The 17,741-nt window shown below is 41.8% G+C and overlaps 1 long non-coding RNA gene across 1 annotated transcript; it reads left to right on the top strand.

The window, feature by feature from the left end:
- Window positions 1-5,832: 5,832 nt before the first annotated feature.
- LOC126396096 (uncharacterized) lies at window positions 5,833-10,841 on the top strand. Its single transcript, XR_007570518.1, has 3 exons — window positions 5,833-5,922; window positions 6,054-6,158; window positions 10,714-10,841. It is a non-coding gene; the product is annotated as an uncharacterized LOC126396096 (long non-coding RNA).
- The last annotated feature ends 6,900 nt before the right edge of the window (window positions 10,842-17,741 follow it).

Consider the following 17,741-nt stretch of genomic DNA (forward strand, 5'->3'; position numbering starts at 1 on the left):
TTGTTCATTGGAAATGAATTATCTAGACTTGGCATGTCACCCACCATGTTCCTCTACTGTGATGTCATGTCTTTGTGGTAGTCAACTGAAACACAGTTTATAACTTCAGTTTAGATTATTGCAGTGTTGTTATATTGGGCTGTCTGTATTCATCTATCAGGTATCTTGTTCTGCACGACAAGTACTGTTTCAAATCAGTGCTCTTAAACCCTCAGTATATTTTTTCAACCAATTTTTTGGAGGCTCGTCCAGCAATTTGGGATTATACTTCTAGGAAGTTGGGGAACTTGTGAGAGACCAACAAGAAAACCCAGAAAGGCCAAAATCAAAGCAGCAGAGGTTAAGATATTCAAGCTCTGATAACCTAAGCTTTGATAACCCTCAGCAAAGGTCATTTCATGTTAAAGCACAGGCATCCGACATGAAAGGCAGATGATGTTGGCAGCAGAAAACTTTAAAAGAGATGTTAAAAAAAGCAGGTCAGTCGCAACACATTCTTTCTTCGACCTTGTCAAATATCAACATTTGGTCATGGACTTTCCACGTCCAGATATGACATGCAAGCTATCCTGGGTGTGTTAGTTCTGGGACGCTGTTTCAAGTTCTGCCTGTTACATGCATTGTCTTCTTTCAAAATACACTTCTGTTTTCACAGGAAATGTCCCATTTACATACAGTCTCTTTCAAAATAAACACACTACGTCGGTACAACACAGCAATTTGATGTTTCTTCTCCCTCAACAACAAAAGCATGTCGTTATAAACCGGCCATTATTATTATTATTATTCCCTCTGTATTTTTATATCTCTACTTTTTATTCGCTACCGTTTGCCTTGATAAAGTTAATGCATCGCGCCATCATTTCAAACTCAACACTTCCTGTATCTCTTTCAAATTGAAAGCCCGTGGTTGAAGGAATACCTACATTTTCTAAATAGGTTTTTATTGTGAAACATTTGCAGGAACTTGTTATGGAAGATTCAGTGACTTGTATGTTTGCATACGGTACTTTAAATGCAGCTCCTGCCATCTGGTGGCACTTTGTTACGCTACTACAACAACATTTCGGTTGACACATGAACAGACACAGTGACTGAAATAATAGTAAGTAATACAAATAGGACAAGAATAACCCGATGACATCACACACGTCGTGAAAGACAACCGAGGATAATTAGTGTGTACCATCGTGTAGTCTGTCATGTCTGTCGGCCAAGTCACGGCACGATTTTATGACTCCATAATCGTGGAATGTGACATAGTGACTGTTAAAACAAAGGATTCGTGTTCCACCCTTTTTGTGGCGGGAACTGCCCATTGGTTCGACATTCCATTGTTCCGACCATATTAAACTCATTGTTCCGAAGTCCCGTTGTTCCGAAATCATCATGATGCCCTGTGGTTAAGGTCTGGTTAGGTTTAGGCACAAAAACCACTTGGTTAGGGTCAGGAAAAGATCATGGTGTGGGTTAAAATGAAAAAGAAAGTGACAAACACATAAGCCGTGAGCCTGCTCCGCCTCAAGCCTTTCCCAGCTGACCCAGAGCCGGTCGCGGCGCACCATCAAGGCAGAAATACGCCCGCCGGGAGCCGTTCAGCACCGCGGACCATCGGACTAATGGGATGTCGGACCAATGACATGGACCCTTTGTGGCACTGTATGACAAGACAAGCTTCTACCACCTGGGTTGCACACACACACACACACACACACACACACACACACAGGTGTATTGCATACAGCCAGTGAATAGACTGAGATTGGTTACTTTTACCAGCCTGTCTGTTGTTGCCTAACGTATGCTCTGATGGAGGTCGAATAGACTGAAAGCTCAGCAGTAAAGTGAAACACTGAATGGACGTAAGTGTGCAGAAATCTTTTTCTACAAACCATATCTTTCAAATGTCGAACATAAAGTGCCCTCACACACAACTGGTAAGCATTTGACACAAACTGAGCAAACTGAAACACTTTGTAAGCAGAAACTCAAGTCTACGTGAATCAGACATGGAAAACAAATCAGGACATTCTAGAGGCAGCTTAAGGAAAAGCTTATATCAGAGTTTGTGATAAAATGGACAGAAGAGCAAAAAGTGTATTTAATTTTCACAGGTGACATTTTCTATTCTCCTCTGGAGAAAGTGTCCATTACCACATCTCAACTGGGCACAGACAAACCTCTGAACTCTGGTCAGGTTAAGGGTGACATAGTGGTCCAATGGTACATATGCTTCATTAGACTATATGTCCTCACTGTTGGTTCATGCTAAATTTCTTCTGAAGATTTCTGTCTACAATTTTCAAATGATATTGTTTAAATTAACTCTGGTAGCGCTGGTCTTGAGTAAATCTTTAGAAATAGATTATCTTGCAAGTATTTTTGCAAGCTCTCTTGTCCAGGTGTAATTATTTGATAAATCCAAATAGTAAATTTGTTTAGTCAGTCTGCTATCGGGCATGTGGACTAATCTGTTCCATAGACGTAACATGTCACCCTTATGCCACGCTTCACAAGGCACCCAACCCATGTCACCACATACTGCAAGTTTAGGAGCCATTCTATGCACTCCCAGACAAGAGCGCATAGCTCTGCGCCGAACCGCATCACATTTTATTTGCCTACAAAACATCCCTGCAGCTCTATGTTCATGCATACTATGGTTCTCCCACACATCACATGCTGTCTGATAACTTGGGTGCTCGTAAATAAAACCATGCTAAAACCAATAGAATCCCTGTGCAAACAAACAATAAAAATCCTATAAGAAGTCACAAGGACAGCATTGATGCAGTATTTTTAAAAAGCACAACTCTATAAGCTGAGAAAATATGGTTGAATACAGCAGACTGTGTCTTGCTTTCAAGGTATCACACAGTATGGCTCCTCCAACACCCCGTACTTGTATCGCATTAAAAACCAGATGAACTGCTGGAGCAACAACCAGAGGAGATTGTCTTATTCCAAAAAGACAAAGTTGTTTTGATTCACTTGTTTTTTCTGTCAGTCTTCCAAGATTGGAACCATTTACGACAACATATAAGGAACTGTGTCAGCTACCATTCCTGCTCCACAGAGAGCATCGTTTATTAGAAATCACACTCTTTTTGCTTAGTTTCTTATGCATATCATAAGAGCTGTCTTTTTTTGTCTCTGTAGTGCAGACTCTGATCATGACTCTATGTCTTCACCACTTTTATCACTGATTGTATTTTCAGTGCTTTTGTTCTTGATGTTTGTGTCTGCTTAGGGCAAAAGCACTGAAAATTAGCCTTTCTGTCTAACTCTAGCATGTTTTCAGAAATGTTCTCAATATGCTCTGTTCCTGCCAAAGAAAAAAAGAAAGAAAAAAGTGGACCTAATTAAGCCAAAGCAGAAAGAGCATCTAATCAAAGCTGCAGCCTCTTAACAAGCAGCCACCTCTTGTGAATGGCATTTTATCTTCTCAGCCCCATGGAGCTGGAAGCTACCATCTGTCCAGGTAAGTACAGGGGTGAACCAAACAGAGAACAAGTGTCTTCATCAAGCTAAATAATTTTCAAAACATTAATGTAAGATTTTTGTGTTATAATTGACATCACATTTACCTATGGGAACCTATACAGACCAATGAGTGCACTAAATCTAATAGAATATAATTTACTGCAGAAATATCTTCCCTGTCTTCCTCGATCTTAACACGGCCCAGTCCCTCACTGCTGAGAGGACATAATGAGGCAAACCTGTTTTCACTATCCCTGATTGAGCAGGTGATCTGAATCACTCACATGATGAACTCCTTTCAACAGATAAAACACATTAAACAAGCTTGTGTTACTTATATAACCTGACTGATAATGTACTGAATAAACTGAGACATTGGTATGAAATTAAAGGAATACTTCACCTACAAAATGACTGTTTGTTAATCAGTTAGTCATGCTGTGTTGCCTTGAAGTCATAAAGAGAACTTTGTTTTTCTCACATGCCTCCACAGAAAACCATACATACTGAGTTACTGAGTGGGGACCACTTTAACAACAGCAAAACTACATTCATTCATTTACAAACTCTCATGCACCTCATGCAGCATAATCCAAGTCTCATTTTTCCAGTTTTATGCTCAGTACTTCCCAAACACTTGCTAAAACTTTACAAATAGAAACTGAACTGAAAGTTAAACTTATATGCTCTCTTTAAAGCCAGAGTCCATGAGAGACTTTTTTTTTTTTTTTTTTTTGTAGAGAAAATACATGTGTTTGGGACGTACTACGCCTACAACTGAATTAGTGAGACTTAGGGTGCTTTCACACCTGCCCTGTTTAGTTTGGTTCAATCAAACTCAAGTTCGTTTGCCCTCTAAGTGTGGTTTGTTTGGGCAGGTGTGAACACAGCAATCACACTCCTCACCTTCTTGAAGAGGTGGTCTCAGTCCAGTTACAAACAAACTCTGGTGTGTTGCGTTTGTGGTGAGAACGTGTCCCGACCTGGATGTGAAGCAACTGCAGTCACATGACACATTGTTTGGGTTAAACATGAGCATGTTACAGTCCTGGAGGATTATTAGTGTGCACCTCCCCCTGTACTGCCTTAATATGCACATTCAGCACATCCAATGCATCAAAACATTGTTTTCTAGTTGGAGCCGCGCCTCGTTTTCAAACTGTATGGTTTGACTAAAATGAACAATGACAGCAATATAGTCCACGATGAGCAGCGCTAAAATCAACCTGCGTAGTTGTCCCTCCATTGTGACATTAGAAAGTGTCACATTTATCTTGCAAGTGTACTCTTCTTCAACGTTTTGTTTACTTCCTGGATTTTTCCCACATGGAAATTCTGACCAATCAAGAGCAGCTTTCTCACACAAGACATTTGATCTGGTCCGCTTGTAAATGCTGCCGCGAGAATATGAACCAACTCTAGGCAATTATACAACTTTGTGACAAAATGAGTCCCTGATTCAGACCAAAGCAAGACAACTCTAGGTCTGAAAGCACCCTAATGTTTTCATATAGCTTTGCAGGTGTTAAACGTTTTCCCAATCAATCAGTAAAATCAAAATGTTCACGATTTTCTGTGGAGGCATGCAAGAACAACTAAGTAAGGTAACACAGCATGACTGATATGCACATGTTCATTTTGTGGGTGACATAGTAATAAATAGACACACATCAAAAAAAATACACACTGTTAGTGTTGGGACACAGGGCCTATTAAAAATGAAGAACAACTTTTAAACATTCAGTGGTTATTGTAGTTTATGGTGTCGTACCCTAAGAAAAGCTGTGGCAGATCTGAGGTCATTGTTCTTTTTTAATTTAATTTGTTAAATGGTGTTGAACCAGGAATTGAAAGTTGCTATTCAGTTACACTTGTACATCTGAAAAAACGCCTGAACTCCTCAGCCTCAGTATCACACAAGTTTGTTTAATTAAAAGTCAAGTGTTTGTAGGTCAGCAAGGCTCAGTGCTTAGGAAAAATGTTTGACCCAAACAATTCTTGGTGGCTACAATAATAGATTTATGTATGTAATTATTTACAGAGCAAAAGCCTTGTTTACAGCCCTGTCTTAGTTTCTGCATGTGCGTCTGTTTGTTTGGATTGTGACTGGTTGTGTCTAGCTGTGTGTGTGCTGCATGTACACGTCTGTTGGAAAGTGTGTGTGTGTGTGTGTGTGTATTTATAGAGCGGTCTTTGTATTCACTCAAGCTCTTCCAGGATTGTGTTTTCTTTCAGAAGTGTATTGTTGTCTTTTATGAATGATATCACTGTGTGACTATTTACCATTACAAAGATCTTACATGTAAATCTGTGCACACAATATGAGGAAATATCGGTGGTCTGAAGTCTGGAATGTTCAGTACGCCTTGTGAAAAGTTGCTGCAAGTTATTGCACAGGAAACAAGGGGAATACGGAGGAGTTCTAAAAGTGAAAAGAAGGTAAATAAAAATGAAAGCAATTGACAGAGAAGTCTGGGATAGAGGTCCATGTGTACGCACAGACTTATACACACAGGAAGAACGCTGAGTCAGTCTAAGTGACCCTAAAAAAAACATTTATCTTGGCCAAGGCAAACACAGAGGAACTGATGAGGGAGGAAGACGGAGTAAAAACATCACCTCACTACAACCACTCCATCGCGCTGACACTGATCCTCGCTGCACATCAAAACCTGGTGAGTAATCCTCTCCATCCCTTTGTGTGAAACTGTTGTCATGCACATTAAGGAAATGAGAACAGAAATTTGTTGATGCTGATGTTAAAAAAAAAAAAAGACAAGTTCAGCTGTCTGTTCATTTTCTAAGGATTGTATTTTAGTACCCAAAATCACTGTTTCGATGCAGAAGTAAAGTGATAGTCATGTGCAATGTTTTGGCGCTCAGGCCGTCATCGCCTTCATCGCTGGTTCAATCTGAGGTCAGGGGGAAAACACAGCGTGTTCCCTTCTGTCAAAGTCATCTCGGACTGTTTTCCTCTCCCTGTCTCTGAGCTCGCCTCTCCCTCTCCTCCATGTCTATTATCTGTCAGTGAGATCTCTGTCAGGTTATATAATCTGGTTAAAGATTGCTGTCTTGCAAGAAATTTTCTGATCATCTGAAATATACACAGAAGAAACACACGGTCGGCATTTTCTGTGAGAAGACAGATATTAGTGGTGAAATATTTTGGGTTGTTACGGCAACAACACTTAAGTAAACCACTGGAACTTCTTCCTGTGTCATTACAGTGAAGAGGAAAAGAGCTGCTCCAGCAGTTTGAGCACATACAGTCATTCAGAATGTGATGTGTACCAGTATGAGATGTGAGCTCACTGGACACTGAATCTCTCTGCTTATCTCCTGTACCCTGGGTGCTTTCCATTTGGCTGACATGGCTCCTTGTTTCCTTCACTTGTGTCGCTCCCTTTTGTCCTAGCTCCTCCCAACAGAGAGACGACACTAGTGCAGTAAGTGTGGAAAATAACTGGGTAAGTATAAGTATCAGTGATGCCTGAAGCAATGGCATTATGTAGTTATGATGGGCCCCAGTGAACGCTATTGTGCGCATATCATCTCGTCACATGATCACATGACGTTAGACAACATTAAGATACATTTTAAAGCAATCATGATTTCATTTTTGTATGTGACAAAAACCTACCAAAGAAAAAAAGAAATTATTTATTCAATAATTGTGACAGTTTATTTTTTAGTTTATGTACAATAGCATGTAATTTTGTTATAGATGCTGACTATTTAACAAAACAAGATGGATGATGGGTTTCCCCTTTTTCAAGGGCATATATAGCAAATTTAATTTAATGAGAGTTCATATTTTAAGGTGACAGTCTCTCTTAAGGGCCCATTCTCCACCCAACACATTGCTGGAGGGCCCACTCTCTCTATGGGCCCCAAAGCAACCACAAAGTCTGCACTTGGCCTGCAGACTGATCCAATACGGATGTGTCTGATGACTAAAATCTATAGATAAAGCTACTATAACTGCTCTAAATAAAACATATAATTTGTCGGTGGGGCTATAAGTACAGTAAGTGTGTCCATTTCAGGCTCAGGATGATGTCATAGGACTAAAAAACTGCAACTCTGCGGCTGTATAGAAGAAATACAGTATGGGTCCACATTTTCGAGATGTACTTTTAATGGAAAGGAAGTAAGGGAGGAGGGAAAAAGACTTTTGTCAGCTGAAGAAAAAGTAGATAAAGTTGTGTTTTTATGATTTATTCATGATTTTGTTCACTAATATTTTTTATCTTCTGAATAAAGACAAACTGCTGCTGGTGCTGTCAGTCCTGATCTATAAATCAACAATCAAAATTACAATTTCCTCAGCAGCTAAGCCTTTCCTTTTACTGTCCCATTAGATCAGTTGACCAATCATGAAACACATCTGGGTGTTACTGTCTGTTAAAAAACTTCTTCATAGGATATACCTGTGGTTTCTCGCTCCAGTGTCTTCTGTCCTCGCCCTCGTCTTCTCTGACTTAAGGATCAGGGGCCGGTTGCACAAAGCACCTTAAGTGACAATTTTCCTTTATATCCGGAGTTAGGTTTCCTTCAAATAAAATCGGTTGGACAAAACATCCTTAAGTCTTCTCCTTCAGGTTTCCGTAAGTGTTTCTCCTTATCTCGGTCTTATACTTAAAGGGACAGTTCACACAAAAATGAAAATTCAGCCAGTGTACACAGAAGCAGTTAGAGCTACAGGCTACAATGACGCTAAAAACAGAGTTCAAATGACGTTTTTACAAACAACTGTTTATGTCGGGGCTTCAGGACACTTGGATCACTACGAATGAGCAGTATGGAGATATTTTGTGGTTTCAATTATGTGTTTTTGGACGACTGAATCTGGGGCGCCGTCAGCCTCCATTAGGTGGAGTTGTGTTGCTACCCACTCTCCCCTTGGATCTCCGTAAGTGATGTGAGGACTCTAAAACTTCACCTGAGCCTCCCTCGGCATATGGGTGAGTAGATAATGGCTGAATTTTCATTTTTGGGTGCACTGTCCCTTTAAGGAATTGCTTTAAGTTCGTGAAACTGTTGCACAGAGGACCTTAGCCACCAAAGGTATCTCTGACTGCATCTTAACAGCAACATGACTGAGTTTATGGTGATCAATAAGGGACAAGGGAACTCCTAATGATGAGCAATTGATTTTGCACTTTAAATTTTACCGGAGGTCAATTTATGATTTGGAGTTGGATCACTTAACTTTCCGAAGCTTTCACTTTTTCAGCCCCGTTACAAATTAATGATTGCTCTGCAGCTTTATGCAACAGGATCTTTCCAATCAGTTAATGGCTTTAGGTATTTTAAGTACACAAGTCAACAGTGTGCCACATCATTTACCGGGTTTCAAACGCCCTCACCTGTCTGCTGAGCATCATGGTAGTTCTCATCCAAATGCTGCAGTTTCCTCCCACGTTTTTTCCGTAACTAAGGAAACATTTTAAGAGATTCTGTGCAACACCCTAAAGTCATTTTCACAGCTAAGGCAAAACTAAACCTGAAGTTTTATACTTAAGGAGCAAACTTAAGGTGCTTTGTGCAGCCGGCCCCTGAAGATCCTTGATGACAGCAAATCACGATCAAATTCTGGGTCAGGAGCTTGGGGACAGTGGAGCAAGGATGGGAGGAAGCACAATTAACCAAACGGAAAGCAACCACTGTCTCCCCTCCTTTCCTCTCCTCCCTTTCATTTTCTGCCGCCACCTGCCCTCTCCTCGCCCACAGACCTTTGTGTCACAAATAAAGCGCTCCTTCTGTATGAATCACCAGCGCAACGCAGTAACCAGATATCACCCAAGTACGGCTGTGATACACTAACCACCCATTACACGCTGCCGTGATTGCAGGACTGGCTAAACTCCGCTTTGATTTCACGTTTCAACTTTGCACACACATCACAGAGACCTGGGTTTTTTCAACTGCAGCTGACTGGAGCTGAATGTTTGCACAATATCTCATATGGCCGCGGAGTGATTGCACGTCTGGCTGTGCCTGCAGCGTGAGGCTTGTGTGTGTGAGTGTGTGTGTGTGTGTGTGAGAGTGTGCAAATAAGCAGAGGATAGATGAGGAGAGGGTGCAGGTGTGCGTTTTCCTGTAGGTGTTTCGATCTGTGTGCTGCATGTGTCTCACGTTACAATCTGTGTTTATCATTATCGTCATCATCAGTTACTCTACACTTCCTTTCCTTTTCTCCTCTTTACTCCTCGTTCTTTTTCTGCGAGCTGATGATTAAATCCTGAAACTACAGTGTCATACATGATGATTCTTTTTGTATCTGAGGTAATATTATCACAGTCTTTACTCTGTAATGCTCACGGTTGTCTCCGATTTCCCAGATGTCAGCATTTTCTTTGGTGAGTACAATGTTATCGTAACCATTTGCAACGGTGGCCAAAATAATGAAAATACGACCCAACTTGTAATATCCGCTTTCCGTTGAATCATCAGCCGTGTATGATATGACTTCACCCTTTCTGCTGGTGGGAACAGCAACACTGGAAGACATAATTAAACTGATTTAGTTCACTGCTGCCACTACGCAGTATCATGTGTGGGACAGAGAAAGATGTGGAGACACTGAGACAGAGAGGAGTGAGTTGTGTATGAGGTAGGCTGCAGAGTGGAAAACCAGGGTTTTGGAAACATGATTTCCTGTGGAAACAGTGATGTCATGATGGTCTGTCTTTCACAGGCCCTCGTGCACGCAAACACACACACACGGGCATTGTCTGTGTAAACCAGGTTTTCTCTTGCACTCTGTTAATGTCATTAACATAGCAGTCTGTGTCAACTCTGCTGTACGCTGCTTGGTTTTATAGTGGTTTTTCTGACTTTACTACAGTGGCTGGGGAACAAAGTTTGTCAGCGCAATCCGTCTGAGACTGGTTTTCACAACAGAGACATCTCACTTCAATTTCATCATATACATTAATGAACAATTCATCGTCTATAGTGACTACTAGTTTTCTTCTGTGGCTGGTAAGCTAACTGGTAACAAGCTAACTAGACACTTGCTGACACAAGACAGGAATATCCTGCCAAGCTTGATAGCCTGCTAACTGCCAGTTAGCAAGATATGCTAAGCAGGTGCCAACTGCAAAATAAATTTGGACTGTATTTTTAGGTACTGTAATTTGATTGTCTCAAGACTGATTGCGAACCATGCACACTTGCTTCCCTCACTTGCCTTCTTTCCTCTCTTCCTTTCCTCACGTCTTACAGCCGGGCTCCACCGGCTGGGAAAGTAAGCGTCACGTCAGCGTAGCGTCGCAGCGTATTCATTTGGGCTCCACTGATGGCGTACGGAAGCGACACGTAGAGAAGCCAGCGGGGTTGTTTACCGTTTGCTGAGCCGAGAGGCTGCATGTAGGCTGCACGAAATGGGTAAGTTAAAGCATTTTCCACCTAAGTTATTACATTCATCTTCTAGATATCTCTTTGAAGGTTTGATTGAAAAAAAATATTACACAATGATAAAAAAACAAATACTCACCTGTTGCTCCCATTACAGAACCTATCTCTCTCCATATTGCATCCTTTTTGAGGTTGTCCTTGTAACATTTGTTGGAGGTATCATAAAACTCGGGTGTTTTTCAACTTTGAGAATCAGTTTCTCTTCGTCCATTTTGTCAGCTCCACTGAAGATGTCCGTGTGCTTGACCCTACCCCCAACAACAAGCAGGTAGGAACCACCCACTCCGTTCCTACCCAGCAACAAGCAGGTAGCAAACTCCACACACATCGCATCAGTACTTTTACACCCCTTGGATCGGCTTCATTGCCTGCATAGGCCTATTGACTTTTTTATTTTTTATTTTTTTTTTGCAGGGTTCCATAGAATACAATAAACAGTTTCAGCTGTATTAAAATACATAGTTTAAACGGTAGGATCACAGATAAACATGGGTAAATGCATGAAAAAAAATCATCACATATCACCTCTGATAATGGTTTATTCATTTAAAAACACATTGTGCTTGTTTAGCACACTATTTCATGTAGTTTTTATCTGCTGGAGGGTCGCGTAGGGGAGCGTAGCGCGACAAAAATAGAAGAGCCGCGTTAAATAGAGAGTTGTCGCACGACAGATGGGGTTGTCGCGCCGCTCCTGTTGCCGGTGGAGCCGCTGTAATTGATTAACAGGGGGGCGAGCTGCTGCGGGACTCGCGCCACTGACGTGCCCGGTGGAGCCCAGCCGTTAGTCGTGCCCACAGGAGATGTTAGTGGAGGTGAGAAAGAGACAAACCTGCAAAAATAAGAAATCCTTGGTTCCATAGCATCAGTCTGAAGTTGCTTAAGCCTACAGTATAAGCGATGTAAGTTACTAATGACGTAGCACACAGATGTATCACCTGACAAACCAGCTGTTATGAATGTCTACAGAACGGCTTATTTAAGAACAATTTCAAAACCTTGCAGTAGCTATCTTTCATGGATAGACAGATAGGAACATCTCTTATAGGCCTATAAAAAGGAGTAGTACAACCCGTTCTCATCCAAACTTGTCAAAAACTGCTGCTTCGTCTGTGGACCTAAACATCAAAATATGATGAACTAGGTACCCTTATGCATCAGTTTTGGATGTTCTGGGATGATGTGTCAATTCACGCTTGTCACATGTGTTGTATCTTTTCAAAATATACTGTCAGCGTAGCTAAAACACCTAATTTTACATTGATTTCCTTAAGTTTAGGCAACAAAAGCACATGGTTAGGTTTAGAATCAACTGATGTGGCATGCTTCACATACACAGTACACTACTTTGTTATTAAAATTTACTTTTGGTTTCACAGGGGAACAAACTCCTCCTCCTGGGTGAAAGTCTGGTGTCTGTTTGACCCATCTACCATCACTCCTGCCCACGCTATAAGGACTTTCTCAGGCAGTGGCCGGCAGCGTTACAATCCGCCACCAGCCAGTGTATTCCGTAATGCCATGAAAGGTGCCCTTGTTTCAACAACTGCGTATAATGCTGTCGCAAACGGTGCCTCTGTGTGTTGGGGATTGAAATGCCAGTCCTCCAATTACTGGACGACCCGCTCTAAAAAGGACAAAAAGGACCTCTGATCTTCATTCCCTCAAAGGGAAACACTGCCAACACGGATGCCAATGGTCAATGGCACGAATTTGCTAGTTTGCAGGGATTCATTTGATTTCAGTCTAAACTTTCATGTTATAAATACTGATGATAAAAGGGCTCTAAGTCTGCTTCGTGGTTGCTATGACCCAGTGTTATTTACAGTTAATAATACAAAATGGTGTAACTGTGACATATGATAGAATCAATACATCAAACATGGTACGTTCGTTACTATATCATCCATAGTTGCTGAATTCATTATTTCCAGCCAAACTAATATAGGACACTATAAAAATATGAGTGACAACTATCTGGAAAACAGAGACTAAGACATGGTTTTTAACGTGACATAAGCATCCATAGAATCAACGCCTAAGATGACATCACACAGGTATATGCCTGGTCAGTGTAAGAAGGAGAGCTGAAGGGCAATAACTTGCTGTGCAGTCTGCAAGTTCTCTCGATGGCAGCTAAAAGACACAAATAACAACCAAGCCTGGAGCTTTCCTCCCATGCTGACATGAGTAATTCCTCAGATTTATGAATAATAACATGGCAGAGCTGAAAACAAATCGACCAACAAGTGGTTAGACCTCCAGGGCAACTGAAAGCTACATGTGACTGCCCGCTACATTTTGGCACCAGGCAAGCTCAATAGTGTGTGCCAACAGAGTGATGAATGCAGTGCCAGAATGGAGACCGTAGAGACCCATCCAGTACCTGGATTGGAGCCACAGGTCTGGATGATTTGCGTATGCTCTCAGCCAGGAAGGCAGTCTCACTCAACCAGGTATCCTGCCTCCTGGGGAGGGCTGAGAACGTGGGGACATTTTTCCATAAAAGCCCAACAGCTGCTCATCTGGTGAAGACCAACTAGGGGAGTGCAGATACACATAGGCTATTCACATGCTAGTCCAGGGTGCCAGATCTGGAAGGTTACTTTAGGTATGCATATTCAAGGACGGGGTGATGGCCTCTCTTTTTCTTACTGCCCATGAAATGACCAAGACCAACATTTCAGACCTCCTTACCTTGTCTGTGGCACTCAGTCCTAAGGCCATGTTACTTCAGAAGGTGTACGTTTTTAAAAATGGGCCACCTAAATTTCTAAAACTGCGTGGCCAATATTACTCACACATGAGTTAGTAATGTATTTTTGGGGTTGGGGACTATCTTCAGCAGTGGATTAATGCACATCTAGTGTGAGTACAAGAGATTGACTGCATACTGTGCCCGTGTTTCTTTGGTTAAATCTGGTTGATTTTTGTTTGTTTGTTTGTTTTGTTTGAATGGGATTCTGTTGCAGTGGTTAGCATTGTCACCTCACAGCAAGAGGGTTACTGGTTCGAATCTGGGGTTGGGGGGATCCAAACCCCGGGGTGGGGGAGCCTTTCTGTGTGGAGTTTGCATGTTGTCCCAGGGTACTCCAGCTTCCTCCCACAGTCCAAAGACATGCAGGTTAATTGGTGACTCTAAATTGTCCGTAGGTGTGAATGTGAGTGTGAATGGTTGTCTGTCTCTATGTGTCAGCCCTGTGACAGTCTGGAGACCTGTCCAGGGTGAACCCTGCCTCTCGCCCAATGTCAGCTGGGATAGGCTCCAGCCCCCCACAACCCCCAACAGGATAAGCAGTTACGGAATATGAATGAATGCCTGAATAAATGAATGAATGTCCCTGGTATCCCAATTGGACAAATTAAAGTCAATACATTCTCACTCCAGTCTTGTCACATACCGATGTGTGGTCATGGACTTTTCACGTCGACACGTCGTGCAAGGTACCCTGGGTGCGTTGGTTGACGTTCTCGGATGGCATGTCAAGTTCTGCCTGTCACATGCATTGTCTTTTTTCAAAATACAAACGGACATTGTTATGTTTTGCCAACACACATAGGTGGTTGGGCTTAGGGAACAAAAGCACGTGGTTGGGTTTAGGACAAAAGAAGAGTTTTTGGCTATACATTCAAACAGAAAGTCAATACCAGCCTCCCAGGTGAAAGTCCGTGGTTGTTGGACCCATCCACCACCCCACTTGGACTTTTTTGCCCCCTTAACTTTTGTTGTTGTACCGCTGTGCCTCCCATGACACCTCCAGCTGCCATTAAACATTAACCGCGTATATCATGCCAACATGAAAAGACGGCTTTTTTCATTGGTGTCTTACACCGGAAGTCTCTGACCAAAGCCAGTTTTCAATGACTTCGAAGTGAGACCCAGTTGTACTGATGGTGTTCATCCTCTGGGAACCTCCTTCTGTATCAAATTGAATGGTAAACCATCAAACAGTTGATATTTCAGGCCGTACCAAAGTGGTGGATTGACCGACTGACCGCCATCAAGGCACTAGTGTGGCTAGAAAGCGCCTACTGGTCTCTCTCCCTTGTTTGGAAAGACTGTTGGTGCCCAGCTCTTTTCTCTTACTCTTTCTTTAAAGAAACCACAGTTGCTACTGCTGGAAACACTTTCTGTGTGTGAGAAAGATTTTTCTTGGACAAGACACTCGCTCGTGAGAACAGCTGATGTAAATCTTTTTCTGGCCTTGTTAGAGCTCTCAGACACGAGGGTGATCCCCCTGCTGCAAGGTGAAAGAAAACGTTTGGCTAGAAACGGCCCCTGGGTGGCTGTTTGTGGCCGCACTTTATTGATATTCTGCCTCAGGCCCCGATCTGATCGATTTTTAAAGTCAGCTGATTTATGTGTTTGAGTTTCACTTGAACTTCAGTGCGCTCCCACATTTTATTGCTTGTGTTGTGAAGTTTTCCTTTGCGAACTTGCCAACCTTTCGCCAGCGCAGCCACATTGGATATTACTGTTTCTTGCTATTTTTAAATGTGAACTCTTGTATTTATGTCTTATGTGTAGTTATTCAGATCACATTTTAAATACAGATGGATGAAACAACATATATTCATTTTAAGCGTACTGTGCCTCTGTGTGTGTGTGTGTGTTGCTCATCTGCTTCTCCTCCTGTAATACTTCCCCAAACTGGCTCCAGTTTTCCATTCTGCTTCACTGGCACAAATTCAGCTTATAGTCCATGACCTCTTCGTCAATTTCTTCCCTCATCTCTAAGTTTTTCTGTCTCTCTGCTGCTCACCCAGTTCATTTTTCATTTTTCATTTTTCTTTGGGTTAAATTGTCGTCTCATAATTCAAATTTGTTTGCCCTGCTTTCTCTTTCGCAGTGTATTTTATCTTAATTTATGTCACAACTTTTCCCATTTTCTCTGTTTTTTTATGTAGTTCTCGTATTTCTTCTCTACTGTTTCATATTTTCTCTCTTTATCTGGTCCGTCTTTCTCCTCGGGCTTTGACCTCTCCATCTCAGCTTTTATTTTCTCAAAGTGCTCCGCATCTCCCAGCGTAGAACTGGATCCTATTGCCACATTTGAGTTAATGTAACATGCAAAAAGATTATGAGTAGGGTGCTGGAATGTCATAATTTTGCATATATTTTAAAGGTAAAACATGAAGCCTGTATCAGTGTGTAATGTTACACATAACAGCAATGGAACTGGTAATTAAATTTGGGCGTGCACACACACATGAGGTGGAGATGAATGCCTTGAAAACTGCATCACTCTCACTTCCACCTCATTTAAGGACAACAAACACTAACTGCTTTTTGAGTGTGTGTGTGTTGTGTGTCTACAAAGTCCACTCCTAAAAGTATCTGTGTTTTTATGTGTGTTTACGGCTTACACGCTGACCCTTTGCGCACAGTGTGTGTGTGTATGTGTGTGTGTGTATGTGTTGAGAGGGTACAGACTACGATTGTTCTCTCTGGGTGTTAGCTTTCGGAGCAGGAAGTGCACGTTCAGGTCAGGGGGGGATCGAGGCACGCTCAGTCTGACCACATCTGTTCAAATACCAGAGACCCTCGAAGTCACACAGGAAACGTGTGTGAGTGTGTGCACGCTGGGGTGTGCGCGGGTGCTACAGAAGCTGCTCTTTGTGAGTGCAATTTATAAAAATATTTGACCTTTCGCTGCGCATAGCACGTTCCCACAATAAGTAACAGAGGGAAATTTGTCATGTACCTGCTGTTATGTTCCTCTGAAAGGCCACAGACACTGAATAAACACATCGTTATACAGCGCCAAAGCTTTTCTTTTTATGTGTACAGTATTTTGTTACTGAGAGTCAGAAATGACACAAAGAAGCTTTTTATTGCTGATGCATGATAGTGTTACTGAGACACAGGCCTCATACAGTGGCACTGCAATTTTCACTTTGTCTACTGTATATTAAAATATGAAAATCTGCCGCTGCTACAGTAAAGGTTTTGTTAGGTGTAGGCAAAAAAATATTTTCAAGTGAACACTTGTTTCCACACAGCAGAAAAGTGATGGCAGGGTGCTGGGGAGCTGATATGCCAGTGCTTCATACAAAGCGCTGGCGGTGCATTATTTAATGACGTGCTGTGCATGGGTTTTGTGTCTATGACAACAATATCTTGACACTAAGATTTGCCAGGTAGCTAACATAACACCACATTAACAGAGGGTTGACACAGTTAACTACAAGCTTACACAACCCTCACCAGCAACATCCAGTGTCCACCGCCCAAAAGATGAGCTTTTCTGTTTTCGTTGTGACAGTAGACCGATAGCCTAGCTTCTTAAAAGTTGAGAGATTTTCAACTTAAAGTGCTCGGAGCAGCCGCACAAAAAAGGTGGAGCTCTCTGAAAAAAGACAGCGGGTGCAGCGCTTTTTCTCAGACAGATGCTAAATTTTGGTTGGAATGAAAACGTGTTGATAATATTTTAAATGTCTGATGATGTTATAATTTCACATTGTGCACACATTATCATTTTGACATATTACAGACATTGGGTTTTGTTCTTTATACCATAGGACTAACTGTTAGTATTCTATATCAAGACATAAGACGTCTGGAAGACGTTGGATTTTAGTTACTTATCAGCACAACTTAAAACCAGCAAAATATCAACGTCACTTGTCCTCAGTATTCTACATCAGCTGACGCTGGCATTAGATGCTGTCCTGACATTGAATTTTGGTCACCTGGTATCACAGCCTAAATACAACCACATATCAACATCGAAAGAGGTTGTTGGCCAACATCTGTCTTATCTTTGGCTCTAGCAAACCATTTCTATTTTTTCTTTTGTTTGTTTGGTTGGTTTGTTTTTATATCTCTCATTCAC

The sequence above is a fragment of the Epinephelus moara genome, chromosome 9, assembly GCF_006386435.1.
Source record: "Epinephelus moara isolate mb chromosome 9, YSFRI_EMoa_1.0, whole genome shotgun sequence".
In the NCBI taxonomy this organism is placed as follows: Eukaryota; Metazoa; Chordata; class Actinopteri; order Perciformes; family Serranidae; genus Epinephelus; species Epinephelus moara.